The sequence below is a fragment of the Bidens hawaiensis genome, unplaced genomic scaffold (assembly GCF_021521415.1).
Source record: "Bidens hawaiensis isolate Kalapana, Puna unplaced genomic scaffold, B.hawaiensis_p1.1 tig00004477_1, whole genome shotgun sequence".
Lineage (NCBI taxonomy): Eukaryota > Viridiplantae > Streptophyta > Magnoliopsida > Asterales > Asteraceae > Bidens > Bidens hawaiensis.
This window is the reverse complement of record NW_027491270.1, coordinates 193,953-213,385: the sequence shown is the minus strand read 5'-3', so window position 1 is coordinate 213,385 and position 19,433 is coordinate 193,953.

The following is a 19,433-nucleotide window of genomic DNA, read 5'->3' as shown; positions in this document are numbered from 1 at the left end:
AATATAGTATTCTGCGTGAAAGTGGGAGATGATGATGTTTATTGGAAATTGGTTTTTCAAACTACTTATAATATGAGATAATATAAAAGAAAATGCACTTAATTTTTGTGTGTCGGTAGGCTCAACCTTGAAAATTAAAGGGCAATTTGATAAAATGGGTAAACGGAAATCTCTTATGGGTAAAGCATTTTGTCCGTGGAAAACAAGTAATGAAAGGGCGGGTCATACTCAAGCCTAAATTCTTGGTATGAAATGTGAAAATATTATGAATTTTAAAATTTGAATACTTTATCATATGATGCTTGGGTAGGTTAACGTTAGAGTATGCCAAGTAGCCGGTGATATAAATCTTAAATTGATTAGTTTTAGTGTTTTACACTTCATTGGCGTATGGTTTATATCCTTAATTCTTGTATTGATGGGATGCCTCGGATTCGGAGCCATGGGTCTGTACGCAGTTTATTCATCTGGGTATCCACAATTCCTAAGTGGGGTTGTGAATATATAAATAAAGCTAAAAGAGAGAAAACCCGCAGTTATCTGCCACATAAGTCAATAAACATGATCACTATGTACGAAAAGTATAAATACACTACTAACTTGATCATCCACGTTGTTAGCCATGTGGGGTCCCCTTGCTTGCGTGTCATTACCGTTAAGAAATGGACCACAAGGGACACACTACATGTAAACCCTACAGATGAAATTTTGCATGCTCACCTATGGTGATGGTTCGGGGTATTGCTTGATTACGGGGGTATGTCATGTTGTGGGGGAACACTAGCTATTATTTAATTATACCGTAATCGTATCTAATGGCTGCTTGGTAGACTTTGATGGTTAAGCTTAGGTGGATAAACAATACCCTTGATCATCTTAACTATTCATAAAAAATACAGCACTAAAAGTTCTGAATCTGCTAATTTTGAGGTTTAAGTCAAGTTGGGGTGGCCTGGTCTGGTAACAGGTGAAAATAAGCGGGACTTAATTGTGTAAACCATAGAGTTATATAATTCCTGGATCTTATTTGTCCCGGTAAAGATTAAGGCATGGGTTTAAGTGGACAACAATATCGTTGATCGTGGTTTTTGCGTTTATCTGAGCTTTAAATTAATCAATATGTTTTTAAGACTGTATTTTCCAATTCCGATCACACTTCATTAGACTTTTTCAGGGACGAAAAAAGAATAAGTGTGGGGATATTTGATATAATGTAAAATATATATATTTCCTATGTATATTTTTTTAATATTTAATTAGTTTTTGTTCTTTTTTAGTCAAGATTTGTATACTACTAACATTATTATGTTTTGTAGGTTCCAGGAGTTGGTCGTGATCAAAATGGTGAAAAACGAGTCAAAATGAGGATTCAGAACGCGTCAGGAAGGAACCGGAAGAAGAACCGGTCAGACCAGGACGGTCTGACCAGCCCCCTCTCCCCATGCGCCGCGCCGCGTGACCATGGGGGCACACTATGGACGTACGGCGCCTTTCCCTATTATTTCCAGAATGTTTTGTGTTTATATTCAGTGTTGGGCCCTGATCTGTATATATAAACACCCCTAATCTTAACCTGAACAATACCCTGCTGCCCTGATTCTGTATTAAACACCCCTTATCTTATTCGAGTTTCGTGGCGGTTTTGAAGGCAAGAGAACATCCATTGAAGAGTTATACGTTCAAGAGTGAAGATTACGTGTTTTGTCACCTTTGATTTTCCGTTTCTCATATTTTCACCATGTTTTCTTATTTATTTATTGTGTTTGATTTTGATTACATGATGCTAGGCTAAACTTTATAAACTACCTTGGTCGTTATGAACCTTTGTTTGGTTTGATTTTGATTAGGATTTCTTTCGTTATGGATTTTATGATTTAAGTAAATTGTTTAGTTTGATGAAATTGATGCGTATGATTACTTGGTTTTATTTACTTAGATTTATTGTTTCACATTACCCTTGTTGATTGTTTCATAGGATAGGGTTTTGTTAGGTCATTTACTGTGTGTTCTTGACTAGTTTGTGATTAAATTCGAATAAGATCATAGAAACAATAAAACTAATTAAATAAATTAAAGTGAGTTACTAGCCTAGAAAGCTATAAGGTGATAGGTTATGGTAGATCTTTGTTGGCCAGGATTGCTAGATTTGGTTCTTCGCAAGGAGTCCGTCTAGGTTTGATTGTCAGCTTAGTCTATTGAGTCAATTGATTCTGCTTAGATATCTTTGATTTTCGCGCTGTAAGATAGGATTTCACTATAAAGATACCTAAACATTAACAACTGAATAACCGTAAGGAATTTTGATATTTAAAACTGGTGAGTCTTAAAACTTGTTAGAAACTCATAGGTGTCTTCTTTGTTTTGTTAGAAACTCATAAGTAATTTAATAGTTTATTATATTTTAATTAATTTGGGTTTAAGTACCTTTAAGTTTATTAATATAATAATTAATTAGGATTAAGTAATCATTAGAGTTTACTAATATTTAATCAATCAGGGTTTACTTTTAGTTTAATATTGTTTTGTCTAAAAGTCCCCCTTAAACAATATTAATAAATAGTCGTGTCTTTTAGTCGAGTCTAATTTGATAGTTAAATAATTTAAAGAGTCTCGTGGGTTCCATATCCGGACTTACTTAGCTGTACTAGAGTCGACCGGTACACTTGCCGATTAATAGTTTGAGTTAAGTTTAAGTGTTTAGAGTTTTACTTAAATGTCTAATTTAGCGAGTTTGTTATTTGACTACTTTTAGCACATCAGGTAGTGTAGTAAGGTGCGGGTATAACTTGGGCTTGGTGAGCATGGGTAGCATAGTAGATGTAGGCACAACTTATGCTAGATGAGCATGGACAAGCTTAGGGCACATATTGCGAAAATGGTTAGGGTCCCCACCATTGTAGCAAGCACGGGTGGTAGGTTTACCGGGTTGAGTATATGGTGTGGTTGTGGGCCTAGAAGCAGGTAGCGCAGACCGTTGTGGGACGGTTTGCGCACCCAACGACACACGGAAAGTGTTAACAAGGGGACCGTAACGACTGCATTGGGCGCAAAGACGACATGGGGATTGGGCAGGATGATGGCGTTTCCATTTTGAGCATAACAAGTGAGGTCCTGTGTATGGTCTCCTATTTGAGGCATTTTGGATTTGTAGAGGTTGGTGATTGGACTTGTTAACAACATAGTTTTGATGGTTGACTTTACGTTTGTTGTTGTTGTTGTTGTTGTTGTAGCGGTGAGCGATATTGTTGTTTTGAGTGGTTTTAGGTTCGGCTTTAGCATCAGTTGAGGATTTGGGTTTGGTTTTGTCAAGGGTAGGCTTGGAGTCCTTTCCGGACAAGGGTCCATCCCTAACTTGATCATCGGTGAGAGAAGCAGCTATGTCCATAGTCTCACCAATGGAGAGAGCGTCACGACTAACCACTGCATCACGAAAAATCGTTGGTAAGATGGGAATATATTTCCGAATATCGTGGGACATTGGGGTTACAAGATGAGGTACTATCAGGCTGAGGTCCTGAAAACGGTTGGAGGAGGTGGAGTTATCACCACCAATTTGCTTGAGTTCTCAAAACTCGGTCTCAAGCCTTAGCAAATCATGTCCAGGGAAAAATTCTTTTTTCATGGCCGCCTTGAGTTCGTCCCAAGGCATGGCCACAGCCAACTCGGTTCCTTGGTTAGCTTTGAAAGCATTCCACCAAGTGTGAGCTCGGTCTTCGATGTCACTCGAGGCGAACTTAGTCTGTTTAGAGTCCGGACATTCGCAATTGATGAATACGTTCTCCATTTTCTCGAACCATTGAAGGATTTTAGTGGCATTTTCCTCACCATTGAACTGGGAAGGTTTAACACTCAAGAAGTTCTTGAAGTGAATGTTGTTTGGAGTAGCAGATGTAGAAGAACCATTCGAGTTGCGGCTCTGGATATGAGTCACGATAGTAGGCATAGCAGCGGCAAATGCTTTTGTGATACTAGCAGCCATTCGGCGGTCATGAGAACCAGAACGACATTGATAACGACGATGGTTTCTTAGAAAAGACATTATACGAGGAACAAAGATAAATGTTTGTAAGATAATGGTTAAGTTTTGTAAATTTTTATGAGTTGACGTAAATATTATGATCAATGTGAGATAACTAAATGAGGATATGAGGTTTGTTTAAAAGTTAAAAAGTATTTAATTATGTTAGCTTTACAATCAACTAACGAAACATATTTGTGTGTTAGCCTCCCATGAGCTTTCCATGGCAGTTTAAATGACCCAACAAATTAACGAATCATAAAAGCAATTGATTTGGACGGCCCATGAGCATTCCATAGCATTTTAATTGTACCAACTAAATAACGAATTATCAAGGCGAACAAGTTGGAAAACCCATGAGTGTTCCATGGAATTTTAACTGTACCAACTCAATAAGAATTAACGAATTTAGATGTGGTTAGCTGCAGTATCCCGTGAATCACCACGTATGATTAGACCCCAACAAAAACATGTGTATCAAAACGAGTTGAGAAATGGATAGTGGGAGTGCCCTTGGGTTTTCCCATGGATTTTTCACTCAACTAAACATTTTTAAAATAAAAAATATAATATTGGGAATTTCTGAATTTAGCAACGAACAATTCAGTTTGTAAATGAGGAATGTAACCATTTAGCTGGCTACGCTGACCACTTAAAGTTCTGGTTGTCTAACAATTCTTCCGCTTTGGCCTATAAGCTCCATACATGTGGCCGGGTTATCCTCGAGGTAAGTAATAGCGCCTTACCTTGTGTTCTCGGAACAGTTATGCCGAGGCCCAACTCACTGTGCTCTCCCCCTTCCAGTTACAACAGGGACTTGTCATACTCCCATGTTTCAAGGTGCGCGAGCAAATACAAAACAATGGAATTCTTAAGGAATTTCCCTAAATAAGAATAACCTACTAAATAAAAACCTTCGGCTCTAATACCAATCTGTCACACCCCAACATACGGCGGAAATGTCGGGGCAAACTGTTGGCTCACAACTCACAATGTTCAATCATGCAATTTAAAATGTGACAATATTTATTAATTAATTAAAATAACCAAATATCATCTAAGTACATCAATTTAAAGAAATTCCAAAACAATCCCAACAAAAAAAAAACAAATAGTCTTGTAATAAATTATAAACTTAAAGGTATCTCTACTGTTCTTCACCTTGACATCAAACCAATTGATAACATGCGAATGTGTTCAAAATAACATATATTTGTCAAAACCGGGTTGAGTGAGAAAGTCACCAGTTTTTAATACAATAAATATATAAAAACGCAAAACTGTTATTGTGAGTATAAACAATCAAACCATGAGCAATAAAGGGTGTCGGTTAACTATTGCCTAGAGAATCGGGTTTTGGCTACGACGACGGTCGTATGATCATACTATAATTTGATTATAATGGACCTCTCCGAATGCGATAAAAAAACAAATAAAAAAGGTAGCAATTAGTCATTCAACGGATGCACACACAATGTGCACAGTTTGCTAATGAGTATACAATATAATATGTAAATAGTTGTAAGTACACATAAGTACCCAAAACATTAAAAATAGGTAAAATAAGGGGACTGACTTCTCACCTTAAAGAGTAGGGTAAGTGAAGATGAGACGGTGATAGAAATTAAATTAAATGTGATTGGGCTTATCGGTATGCGTCGACAAGAGTTCATAGTTGTTAATGATAACATTATTAATTGTAAACTAAATAATAATATGATGAATTTTTGGGATTTGATAGGGGTTTAGTAAATGTTTGATTAGTTTAAAATCATTATTATTATGACTATTATATTTATTAATGTTATTATTATTATTATTATTTTAAATGCGTTTAATTTCCGATAAACAAAACACCTATAAAATATATACATATATTTTAACGGAAAAGTTAAGTGAAAATTCATCTTGAACATATAATATGATTCGTTATGCTAGAGTGGGATACATATTATTAACATATTTATTATATGTAAGACTTGTGTATGTATGTGTGTGTATTAATCAAGAACCAAGGATTTAAACAAGGAAAACGTGAACCCGGGGTTTGGTTTATCAAAATAGTGTTAATTTAAAGTAGCAATATTAAAAACAACTGATGAAAAAAAATAATAATAACTCATTACCGGGCCTGGGGAACTCGAACCCACGCCCCATGCCGGTTCACTTTCATGATAGACATGCGCTGGCCATCAGGCAAGCGCTTAAACTTGATAAACAGACTAGTCTAATAATTTAAATACCCTATTTGCAGTTCATGTTCTTCCCCAAACAAACCCTAGATTTTCAAATCAGCTTGATTACCTATTGATGGTTAAAATTGATTAGGGGTTTTTATTAGATGATGATGAACGATCACTATGGATATAACAATTACCAGAAACTGTTAGAGATTTTAGATGAATGATGAACCCAAACTCACAACCAAAAGTGGAATCCAAAAACGATATTGTCTGTGTGTTATAATGAAATTGGGTTAGGGTTTAGTGTCGTTGGGTTGCATAAAAGGTGTGCACCAGTTTAATTGAATTACCATTATGTCTATATAGCATAATAAGACTTGATTAGGACAGTTTGTTATGTTTTATAAAACGAATCAATTTGATATCATATTCTGATTATTTACCATGTTTGTAGTGTCGATAGGATTCGTTTAAGGTAACCAAAGATTTGGCCAAATCAATTTTATCATTACTACATGAATTAAGGAACAAAATTGAAGGGGGGGGGGGGTAGATGGCGACGGGATGGGTTGAAGATGGTGATAATAGATTTTTCTTTTCTTTTTGTTAGTTGGTCTCTTGTAATTTGAGTTGGATACACAATTGGTTTTTAATTAAGGGGGGGGGGGGGGGGGTTGTTTTGTACATTTTACATAGTTATAACAATAATTAAATAAAAAAATATATACTTAAATAATACGAGACTTTATTTTTTGAATTACCCAAATATGAAACGGGTTGGGTAACAACTAAAAACGAAAAGTCTGAAATGTTACAAAGAAAGGAGAGAAAGGAGTTTCTTTTGCAATAAAAAAGTCTTATCTTTTAAATTACCATAATGTGTCATAACATCTTTCATAATTCATAATTGCTTCATTAATCTTCATCATTTTAACTAACTATTAATAAACTTATAATTACTAAATTTAATAACATGTGTGACATGTAAAATTTTATATAATGCATTTTCTAAGCATAACATAAGATAAGACATAAGTATATATTGAACATAACATGTAGCATGCAACATATATAACATGTAACACTTTATAACATGTAGCATGTGTAACAAAGTTCATATTTAAACATTGAACAATCATATATTTAAATGCATTTTACTTTTATTATTTTTGACTTATTATTCTTGTTAGACAACCAACGTACGCGGATAGACTCACATGTGTGCTCACGTGACATGTGACATGCATGTGCGTTTTCAAACATAGTTAACGGAGATAACAGAGTTTGTTAACTAAGTTAACCTAAAAGTGTCGGGTGTCACGTCATCCCCTTGTTGAAAGAATTTTCGTCCCGAAAATTTGATATGTGCCTGTAAGGAAACCAGTAGACTTCCCGTCTATATGTTAGATAAAAGTGAATTCAGTAGACTTCCCGTCTATATGTATGATTAAAGTGAACTTAGTAGACTTCCCGTCTATATATTGGGGCTACAAATGTTCGAGCAGTGTTGTCAGTATTTAAGAAAAAATTTCTGTTTGTCACAGCATCCCCTTGTTGAAGAAATTTCTTCCCCGAAATTTTGATTATGGTATTTTGAATCTATAACCTTAGTTTATTAACAGTGAATGCGTCAGAACATATGACAGTATAATCACTTACATTTATTAACCGTAGTATAATCACTTACATTTATTAACAGTGAATGCGTCATAAGCTTCACACTGCTCCATCGAGTTATTGACCCATTTATCTTTAGCTAGTAAATCACTTACATTTATCAAGCCCTAAAACTGGTAATCAATTAGGTTAGTATTCCACAAAGGCAATTGTTTGGATTAAATTCTGATGATCAGTAAGGTAAAATATCTTGTCTTTTGATTATAGGTGTAATCAAACAAGTTTTCCAAATAGCTATACTCAATTGGTCGTGTTTGCTTCACAACCTGAAATATAGAGTTGGTTACTTTTCTCTAATTGTTGTACAACCAAATCAGTATTTGATCTGCTTGACATCATATATCTACCTAGCATAATATATATCAAGTATTGAACTTGATTAGCATTTTCCACTTATTCCTGTGAATTCGATACCTCACTTGCCCTTGTTTGTAACGGTATTTTACAAATGTCTTTATTGACTTTTCGACATCGATCATGGAGCTGATAGAGATTCTTCAGGGGTGTCCTCTGAAAGCTGTGCAGTTTGTAGATCTTCCCATTTCTTCTTAACCAAAGCAAGAGACTGTTGGTTTCTCTATGTTGGCTTCGACAGCTTCATCCGCTTCTAGTTCCGTCCCGGGAAGCAATGACTCAAACGCATCCTTGAAACGCCTTAATCCAGCCCATGAAATTTATGATGCCTCATTGAAGAATCGGTTGAGGAACTCCAAAAGTCCTTATCCTAGAAAGGTAAATACCCCCGAGAAATCACCTACGACCCCGATTGAGATTGTTAATGTGGAGACCCCTGAATTTTCATTCCTCGTTGTTCTTGCTTCGGGTGAGAGTTTTGAACTTGGCCCCTTTTAGACAACAGAGGCTACACTTAAAGGGAAAGGGCTAGCAGGGTCTTGTGGGGGTCCTGGGACCATTTTCTTTTATATTCAGAAGATCTTCATCAAGAAGACCTTTCTGTTTTCAAGTGGGGTATTACCGTGGGTACTTTTGTGGACACACCACAATTGGCTCATGACTTTTTAACAGAGTTTGTTCCACCAGTGGACCATTCCGGGGTCCAATCATTGAATGCAAATGACCTTGCTGGTGAATTTGGGACGTATTTATATCGTCTGCTGGTTTTAGAGGTGGACACGCATCAGACAATGAAAGATGGTAATCGGTTCTTTCATTAGTGACAGGCTAAGATTGAAAACTTGAAGAGAAGTCATTGACCAATAATGGGAGGAAGATCTTAGACTTAAGGAAAAAGGTAGTTGTGTCCTGGAAGAGAAGAGTTTGATGGTCCCTATTCTGGAAGTTTACCTAAAGGAATCAATGGAGCGGGTTGCCACTATGACGTATGAACTTTCTATGGCTCAAGAGAAGGCTGCTGATTTTAAAGCCTCACATCTGACACTTGAATCAGTTCAGAAGAAACTTGATGTGGTTAGTATCTCCTACTCTTTTTGCCTTATCTTTCAATTGTGTTACCTCTTCTCATATATTTTCCAAGGTTGCAAAAGTCGCTAGGCGGACCCTAAGTGGTCGACTGGGGAGTTGGGTGTACTCGGGGAGTACTCGGAGAGTACCTGGAAATGGTACATATGAAGAAAATTAATTTTGGATATTATATATATGTCAAGTATCGTAAGTTTACTAATATTTATAACAAAAAAAGTGAATATCAATATAAATAAGATAAATACATTTTTTATACTAATTTATTCTAAAATTTGCTAATTAATAGTTAAAAAAAGTGATATCCTTTTTTAGTATTATAGAAATATGAATTATGTGCTATTATTTAAGTCAAAATCAGCCAAAGTTTACCGACTAGATATGATTCTAACTGGGTTGACCACCTTTGATCGATTATTATTAACCAGACGGAGTTAAAGAAACTCCCCTTGGCGCCATACCTTGTAGCAAGTACTCGGGGAGTACTCGGCCTTGTAGACCTACTTTTACAACATTGATATTTTCTTTTTCTCCCTTTTTCTTTCTCTTTTGGTTTAGTTTGAGGCTTCACCTTTGTTCTAGAAGGTTCATAATCTAGAAACCTTTCTTCATGAGGAGAAGGTTAAGTATGAAGGTTTTAAGGAATAAATGGAGTCTGCCTTCGGCCAAAAATGACTACAGACTGACGAGATAGGCAACGAAAATGAACGCCTTCGATAGGATTATGAAAGGTTGGAGGTTGAGGTGGCTCGTTTAAAGTTGGATAGGGAGAGGATAGGCATGGGATGTTTTGAACATGGTTGTGTTCACTTCGGGATTTCAACACGGGCTTGAGGCAGGGTACGAGCACTGCAAGGACTCCTCTAATAGAAGTTCCCAGTTTTTCTTCCACTGCCAAGGCCGAAGCTGAAGAAACATTTAATGCCTACACTTCTTTTGTGCCTCCTATCCTACTATAGCTTGTTGTGTGTCTCGACATACCTGTGGAGCATCTAAAGTCCCTTTCCTCGGCAATTGACCCTCTATCTCTAATGTCTTGACTTATAATGTGTGTGTTTATTATCATGGTTTTCTTTTGTAGTGTTGTATTTTGCGAACTGCCGTAGCGGTATTTGTACTTTTAAGACTTTTGTTATGTCAACCTGGGGAGGTTTGACCTTTGTAATGGAATCGTGATGTCCTCTTAAGGACTTTGTTTGACTTTCCATATGTTCTTGTATGACTTTAACACTTTACTATTGTCGTTCGGGTGTCACTGGTCCCTTGTGAATTTGTTTTGTATTTTTGGTTAACCATTTAGCCTATCGGCGAGGCCTTCTTTATGCCTTTTGTGACAAAGGAGTATGTTATTTAAGTCCACCTTGTGGTTATACTTATTATGGAGTTATCCTATTCTCGAAGGATATTAAGGACATAGGTTATTGTCTAATTGCAATACCTATGAAATAGTCTTACTAATGAGATTATGTTATATTTAAGACTTAAGGGATAAACATGTTTAACTTCCAAAACAACACATCCCGTTTGTTTCCTCTCAAAGAGGTATTTTTCATTCCTCTCGGAGGGGTATTAATCATAACTTTGAACTATCAATCAATTATGTTGGCAAAAACACATTACACTTGAAGATTACAAAAAGACTCGTGAGGTTTTGTAGTAACACGTTGCCTTTCTCGGGGAAAGGTCTTAAATGTGATCAACTTATCTATCTTATTGATGAGATCGCATTATGCTTGGGGCATTACAAAAAGAAACTTTTGAAGCTCTGAAGTAAAGCACTCAGTCTCTTCTCAGAGAAGCATTCATGTGTAATACTTTCTTAATGGCATGGAGCAATAGGTCCTGGGGATCTCCTCTCCTGAGGGATAGACCAATTTATAGGAGACTTTGTCTCCGACCCATATAACTTGGTAAGGTCCTTCCCATTTGGGGCCTAACTTCCCTTTATTTTCTTGCATGTTGGCATCGTTTTCTCGAAGTACTAGGTCTTTTATCTTGAACTAGAATTCTCGGACTCGGGCATTATAATACTTTTATATCTTCTTTTGTATTCTATCTCCCTATTTGCTGCCATTTCCCTTCTCTCTTTGGCTATATTCAAATTTAAACGGAGGTCTTTCTCTATCTCTTGCCCCGTCATCCTCGTTCGAGTAGTCGGGGAGCCCGTTTTGGCCAAAATCATGGCCTCAAATCCGTATTTCAAACTGAAGGGAGTTTCTCCGTTGCTAGTCTTGGGCATAGTGCGGTGAGCCCATAAAACATGAGGCAACTCGTCTACCCAAGAGTGCCTTTGTCTGCCCAGTCTATTCTTGATCCCCTCTACTATGCTTCGAATAGCTCACCCTACTTGGATGTTCACTTGGGGTGCGCCACTGATGTGAATAATTGCTTAATCTTCTGCTAGGCACACCATTTTTTGAAAGAATTGTTTGTGAATTGTTTCCCGTTTTCCCTTATAATGGAATGGGGAAGCCCAAAGCGACACACTATGTTTTCCCAAACAAACCTTTTAATCTGTTGTGTAACAGTTTTGGATTTTTCGTATTAATAAAAAGCTCGCATTTATTATTATTTAGCTTAGTATAGCTTATTTATATTCTCATAACTTTCAAACTCGACAAACAACTCTTATAAACCCTTAAAATTGCTAAAAACGGCTAAAAATCGCATTTATAAAAGTACTGGGACTATTTTTGCCAAAAATCAAGAAACTTAAGCCCCAAGTTAAGTCATATGATATTATAACATGTCCAAGTTCTTTCCCTAAATAATAAAAACTAATTTTTTTGGTTAAAACACTCGATTTTGTCATTACTTATTTGGTTTCATAAAGGAGTTCGTTTACCAAATAAATGAATTCTAACCTTTAATATTTAAACTAACCTATCATAAAACCCTACAAAGTCCTGAAACATCAGTCACCATCTCCAAAATCACAAATTCCCTTCCCCCTTTGGCAATCTCTTCAAGTTTTTTAATCCTCCGTTGACTTTCAAGCTTCAAGACTCTTGACCTCGTTTATCACCTAGTTCTATTCATCGTGTTTGGGTAAGTTGTCTTCTGTGTTTTATTCACAAAACAAAATCCCTCAATCAATTTCACTTATTGAAGAAGTTTTTATAGTCAATTTAATTCCAACCCCGCTAAGGGGCATACAAGCCAATTTTGGTACGTTTTACATTATTATAACTTCTGGTCAAAACTAGCTTTCGGGCTAGAAGACTTTTTTGACTACCATGAGTATGTACTCTTCAGAACCCGACTTCATATTCGATGTTCGACAGCTCGCTTAAATATTAAAAGTTTTTTATATCTAGAGTTTTAGAGATCCGTTTAATATGGTTCCGGTGGCATTATTCTTTGTTTTAATTCTACTTTATTGTATCCAAGTTTCAGGTTCATTGTTACCAGCTCAGTCAGCACATTAAAGTTCAAGTTCGGTAAACTCATCTAATTAATAAGGTGAGTAATCACTCCCCTTTCTACGATTTTTAAATACTTCTTTGGGGACTTTAAGCGTACTTATTTTTATTTTTATACATCATATTATCCATACTAGCAAATCATGATTATTGTGTGTTTAACAATTGAGTGCTTTGGTAATACGCCAATTTGTCCACTGGTAGTAGATAAAAGATTAACATGCTTACTTATTTGTTTATTATCGCACTTGGAGAGGTCTGTCATTAAAGTCTTTCATTGGAGGTCTGTTATACACCGTCTTAGTAGCCAAAGCCAGATTCGTAAGTCAATGGTCAAACAACACCAATTATTTGCTCATTGTTTATTTGTGGGTGCTCACAATGATGGTTTGCTTATTTCTTACATATTATATTATTAGTGTCAAAATCTGGTGATTACTTAATCAACCTCGTGTTATTCTGTTTTATAGGCATATTGCATGTTATTCTTCGGTTTGAAGTGAATGTTGAAGATCACATAGAATGGACTTTAGGTTATAAATAAAAACGACAAACTGTTATTACATTATTTGTTTTGGCTTTAATTGTAATTGTTTCAGACTTATGCACTTGATTTGAAATTAATAAAGTAATTTTAGATATTGTCATTTATATTGTATGATAATGACTTGTGAGCTGTGAATCAACAGTTCGTGCCCCGACATATTTCATCGTAGGTGGGGGTGTGACATGTTTCCCGGTTATGGTTGATAGGGGCTTGACATCGACCACTTTGTGAAATAGTCTATAGCTACAACTAAAAACTTTGCCCTTACGGACCCCTGCGGGAATGGTCGCACAATTTCAATGGACCACTTTTGTAATGGCCACGAAGAACTCACTGGCACCAAATTGAGCTTTGGTTGGCGAGTGATCGAAGCGTGTACTTGACAACTGTCACATTTTTGTATCTTTTTTAAAGCACTTAAAAAGATGGTGGGCCAACAATATCCTGCTCTCATGGCCCTAGCTGCTACCATTTTTGCCCCAATATGTAGTTCACACATTCCCTCTATGATGTAATTCGCTTCCTCTAGATCTACGCACTTGAGGGAGCGTCCCAGATATGACCTCCGGTAGAGAGTTCCTTCAATGATTTCATATTTGATGGCCCACATGCGGATTTTCTTGCCCCTTGCTTATTGTCCGGAACGATCCCCTCTTGAAGCTACCAGAGAGGTGTCATCTAGCTTTTTCTTGGGGTTTCGATGGTCTGTACTGAAGCTTCAACAACTAACGGGAGTTTGAGAGTCTCTACCTTGACATCCTTAGCTAGATGATCAAAAGCGACCGCTGCCAATTTGCTCAGCATGTCTATCGCTTTGGTCTTGTAGGACATGTATTATAATAGTATTAGATTATTTTGTAATGTTGAGAGTACTTATATGTCGTATAAGTCTTACTTATACGGCGTATAAGTCCCTAACTCACCTATATATATATATATATATATATATATATATATATAGAGAGAGAGAGAGAGTGTTAGGCATTTGAGTTTAGAGTTTTTTGTTCCAAATTGTATTTGTTCTATAATTGTCATATCATATTGTACTTCACTAATATTAAGATATATGAGAAATAGTGAGAATATATGTGTAATGTTGCTGTATTCAATCACGTTTAGGGATTCCGCACCATCACGTTGATTCTAGATATCGATCTACGTCTTGTTCACGACACGAACACGTTCCTACATGTGGGATCAGAGCTTTGGTGCTCGATATCGAAATAATATACATGAACTACTCGTTTCATGTCAAGAATCTATCTATTTGTCAATTCGTTAAAAGTTCGTTCCGGTATCGTAAAAGTCAAATCATGTCCAAAATCTCAGAGATTGTAGTTTTTGTTTATAGATCAAGTATGCAAAGTTTCATTGGATTTTGAGTTCGTTTACTTGCTTAAACGTCAAAAATCGTTAAAAAATGCGAAAAATTGGCCCGTTCCATAATCGAAATCCAATTGCACTAAAATGTTCATTTCGATATTGGGAACATTTGTGGAAGATTTCGTGTAAGTTCGAGCTCGTTTGATAGGTCAAACTTCGAAAAACGTTAAAAACATTTTAGCTCGTTGGACTCATATGCCCTAAGGACTTATACGTTGGACTTATATGGTGCTAAGAACTTATACGTTGCTATGGACTTATACGTTTCTAAAAACTTATACGCTCAAACTTATACGTTGGAAACACAAAATTTTGAAAAAAATCAAGATGGAATTTTTGAGTTTGTTCAATGTTGAAGATGCATAGAGAAGAAACATAATGCAAGTTTTGAATAAAGAATTTGATGATTTTGAGATGATGACCAGAGAATCGGTTGATCACTTAATCAAAGATATTTCAAGCATGTGAGCGAAATGAAACATATCGGAATTGAGAGATGTGAGTTCGACTACATTGACAGGTTGTCCGACACACTCATTGAGACTTCACCTGAATTTTGGGGTATATTCATTATGTCAATATAATCAGACCCCAACACATACAATATCTCTCAATTCATCGAGAATATAAAGGATCATGAATTGTCTTACCAAAACAACTAGTAGAGCCCGAAAGCTCTGATACCAATTGTAGAATCATGTGAAAAATGTGAGTTACTTTAACAAGAATGTTTAGAAAAAGATGTGGAGTACAAAATGCTAAAAACTTACACCAACTCTTTACTAAATGAGCTTAAACGTGTTAAGGAAGCTTATGGTCAACTTCAAAAATGCGAAAAGGCATTGTGGGAAAGATTAATCAAAATGAGAAAACAATAAACATATACATTGACGAAAATGTTGCAATTAAACAAGAACTACAAACTGTTAAAACTGAAACTGAAAGAGTTGATTTGAAGCTTAACAGTTACAAAGAAGTGTAGGTCCCTTGACCGAACCTAACAACACTATTACTAGTTAACTTGGATCAACGTCTACACTAGCTAGCGGAAATCACTAGTGAGGACCGAGATCTCATATCTTGTTTGGTATATATTATTGCCTAGAAGATAAGGAAGAAAGAGAGAGTTTGAGAGTTACAAGATAAGGTTTTTGACAAAAAGTTGCTTGTGTATGAGTTACACACACTATATATAGTTTGTGTGCTCATACACTATTGTTCTATTATTCATGGCCCATTGGGCTCAAATACAAATGGCCTTGGGCCCAAACATACATATAAACATAAACTGACTTCCTAACATACATAAACGTTCAAAGATAAAAAAATACAAAAGAATAATCACAAACTAGGCCTGGCAATCTCCCTTTAGTCTTTAGTAGTTGTTTTGTTAGTTTGTATCTTCAGTCGGTTATGGATTCGTAGTCAAAGATATCGTTGTTGGTCAGAAGAGGTTGATTCTTAACAAGTATACGGACAAACTTGTTAAATTTCCCGACGATGGCGTTCGTGTTGTCACAACGGACATCTTCAACCATACACAATGTTGACTTGAGAAGCTTCTTCAAGTCAACTTGGCAAAACCCAGCTAGTTCGTGCTCATCAAAGAACCGAAGGTCATGTGTTCTTTCACAATGAATGATGACCTCTACGCGCACGTTGATGAACTCCCAAGCAATGAAGTCATAGAGAAAGTCGTCGTCAAATGGCATGCCATGAAATATAGGATCTCCATGATCATCTAGCATCCTGAATCTCTAACCCTTTGAAGGCTTCTGGGTTTATGGATTGATTTCCTTTGAATTGAATGATCTACCCGTATTTAGAGAAAAGTTTGGGTAGTTGTTTATCCACTCATGACTTAAGAACCTCTTGAACCATCCTTCCAAAGTATGTTCATCTTCGCCACGACCCACCGTCTTCCTGAAATAATTCATGTCAAGGATAGACAAGGTATGCATATCTTGGTAGGTGAGATATGTCATGTCGCCATTTGCTCGTTTGACAGCCTAGCGTTTGATGCCAATGTGCCACTTTGCATAAAGGATTGGATCGGAGTCATGATACGGCTTCGATCTTCATCTCATGCTGGTCATCCTGCTCACACTATAGTACTTGATGCACTTTGTTGACTTTCTTCAAGCAGGCTTAACAGCAAGTGCAACAACCGGTTCTTCAACAGCAGTCTCTTCATTATCCCTTACCGGAGTATCCGGGTTAGGAGAGCAGTTGATATCGTCGTCACTATCTTCATTTATTTCCACGGCTTCTTGAGTTGTAGAGCTGGTACCTGCAGCGGAACAAACATTAACAATGGAGGCAGTTTCAGCCTCGACTGCAGCGTCAGTCTCTCTAGTCTTCACAGCCTAACTTGGCGGTTCATCATCTCCCGCCTTATTTCCAGTGGCACCACCTTCACCACTATCATCACCATTATCACCATTACCACCACGAGTTTTATCGAAGCTATTGTACTCGTAGTCATCTTCGTCATCATTTTCATCATTCTCATCTTCATACTCTTCCTCTTCCTCATTCTCATCATTGTCACTATCATCATTTTCATCATCAGACTCATCTTCTTCATCACCGTTTCCATCACCTCCACCACCACCTTGAGCTACGTGTTGTTGTGGAACAATTGGAATCAACGCAGTTGTGACAGAAGCACTAAATTGTGCCCCTATGGTAGGTACAACAAGTGGAGAACTTGTGGAACTGACCTGCCCAGTTGTGACGATAGTAGTAACAATGAGTTCGGTGCTAACAACGGTTCCAAAAACATAAGCAGGCTCATAAGCACTCGCTTTCACACCTGAACCCCTGCATCAATATCTTTCCTAGTTTCACCAGTGTATAAGAAATCGTAAAAGTTTCCTAGAGCTCTGACCCTTTCGGCATCAGCAACCAAATTTGCAAGAGTAGTTTGTTGCCTATTGCTCTGCTTGGTCCTTAGCTCGTTTACACAGAGAAATCCATGGAAGGTCTCCATCAAGTGTGTTCTCAGATTCTCCACGTCCTCAGCTGTCAATCGCATCACCTCCATGACTGCGATGTAGCGGTTTACCAACGACTCATTTCACGTGACCTTGAATGTTGCGTTATTCTTCCATTTCACCCTCAAGCTGCTCCATAAAGTTACGCAGCTTTACACTCTCACCCATCAATATATCCACGTGCCTTTAGGAACTGGATCCACCCTCCAACATACTAACTCTTGAGCTCAGACGCTCAAAGTCTATCCATACTCGATCAAGTGTGGAATTCAATTCCCTCCTAAAATTGTTAGAAAGGTTTGAGGCGGAGGGAAGATCAGATTCCAAACCAGAGACTCTTGAATGGAGCCGTTCAGTCTCATCATGAAACTTAGTTTTCTGCAAGAAATTTTGATTAGTCAACTGTTGTTGATTGTCAACTCTTCTTTGCAGATTTTCTATTCATCCCGCTGACTCACGATTCGAGCTTGATCCAAGTATCTCTGTTCTTGAAGAATGGCCACTCGATCAGCCAGAGTGTCGTGTTTTTGTGTAACTTCATGATTGATTGCTTGTTGATCTTTGATGAACTTGATCAACATGAGCTCACGCTTGGCACGGTTCTCATTTGTCTCCTCCAGTGCCTTAATCCTATCAAGGACAGGATCTTAGAACACTCGTGACTTCTTCAACTTGCCACTTGAAATAGGAGTGGCAGCTATGATTTGGCTCTTTTGGGTTGAGGGAGGTGTGGTTGAAATGGTTGATTGTGGTATGGTTGGTATAAGAAGGATTAAGGATAGGGTTGGGAATGATGTGGTTAAGGCTAAAGGTAGGCTGGTAGGTACGGTTGTGGTTTCTATGGCTGATGTGGTGGTTTGGGATTGTATGGAGGATGTGAATGTAGAGGTCCAAACTGATGTTCCTCTAATCGGTGATGTGTATTGGTATGTTGGTAAGGTTACGGGTGCGGTGGTCCTAGGCTAAGGTTTGGGTTTGGGTGGTTGACGGAATATTTTCAAATATTTATGGTAAGGGTTCATTTGATGGGCTGGTGAGGTTTCTGGAGGTGTAATGGGTTCGTCCCTAAGTGATGGGGTTTTTGACTTTGGCTTGGGTTTGACTTTAAGGATAATTATAGGTTTGAACTTTGATTGAGATTTGGGTGGTTATTTGAGCTTGGTTTTAGATTGGGTTTTAGGTGAGGTTGAGGTTTAGGCCTTAGTGAATTTTATTTGTTTGGCTTGGAGGGCTTCTAAGGTTTTGCCTAGGGTGGTGTGTGGGTCAGGTATGGTGGTGGTTTGTGGTGTGGTGGTTTGTGTGGCAAGTGATTCACTTATCATAGATGCAGTTGAAGGAAAACGTACCTTAATGGAAGGAACTTTAGAAGACAGTGACTTCTTGGAATCTTTCGCCTTCTTTGAGCGTTTCAATGGACGCTCCGGCTCCTCTTCTTCTTCCTCCTCGGCAGCAGCACCAGCAGACCTTTTAGAGGATTCTCCATACTTCCTCTTGCCCTTGTCATGCTTGTGTTTTGACCGATGCCCAACATCAGCTTCTGGTTCAGTCTCCTGTTCAGGTTTATCAACAGGATCATTAACAGGCTCATCTTGTTCCTCCTCGTCATCTCCCCCTCCATCATGATCATCACCACTATCTCCTTCTTCTTCATCCTCCGTCTCCTCACTATAAGTCTCAGTTTCAGGGAACTGGCCGAGCTTTATCCCAGGCTCAACACCCTTGTATCCTCCCAGTAGGCTCAAGAAAAGCCTTCAAGGCGAATTACCT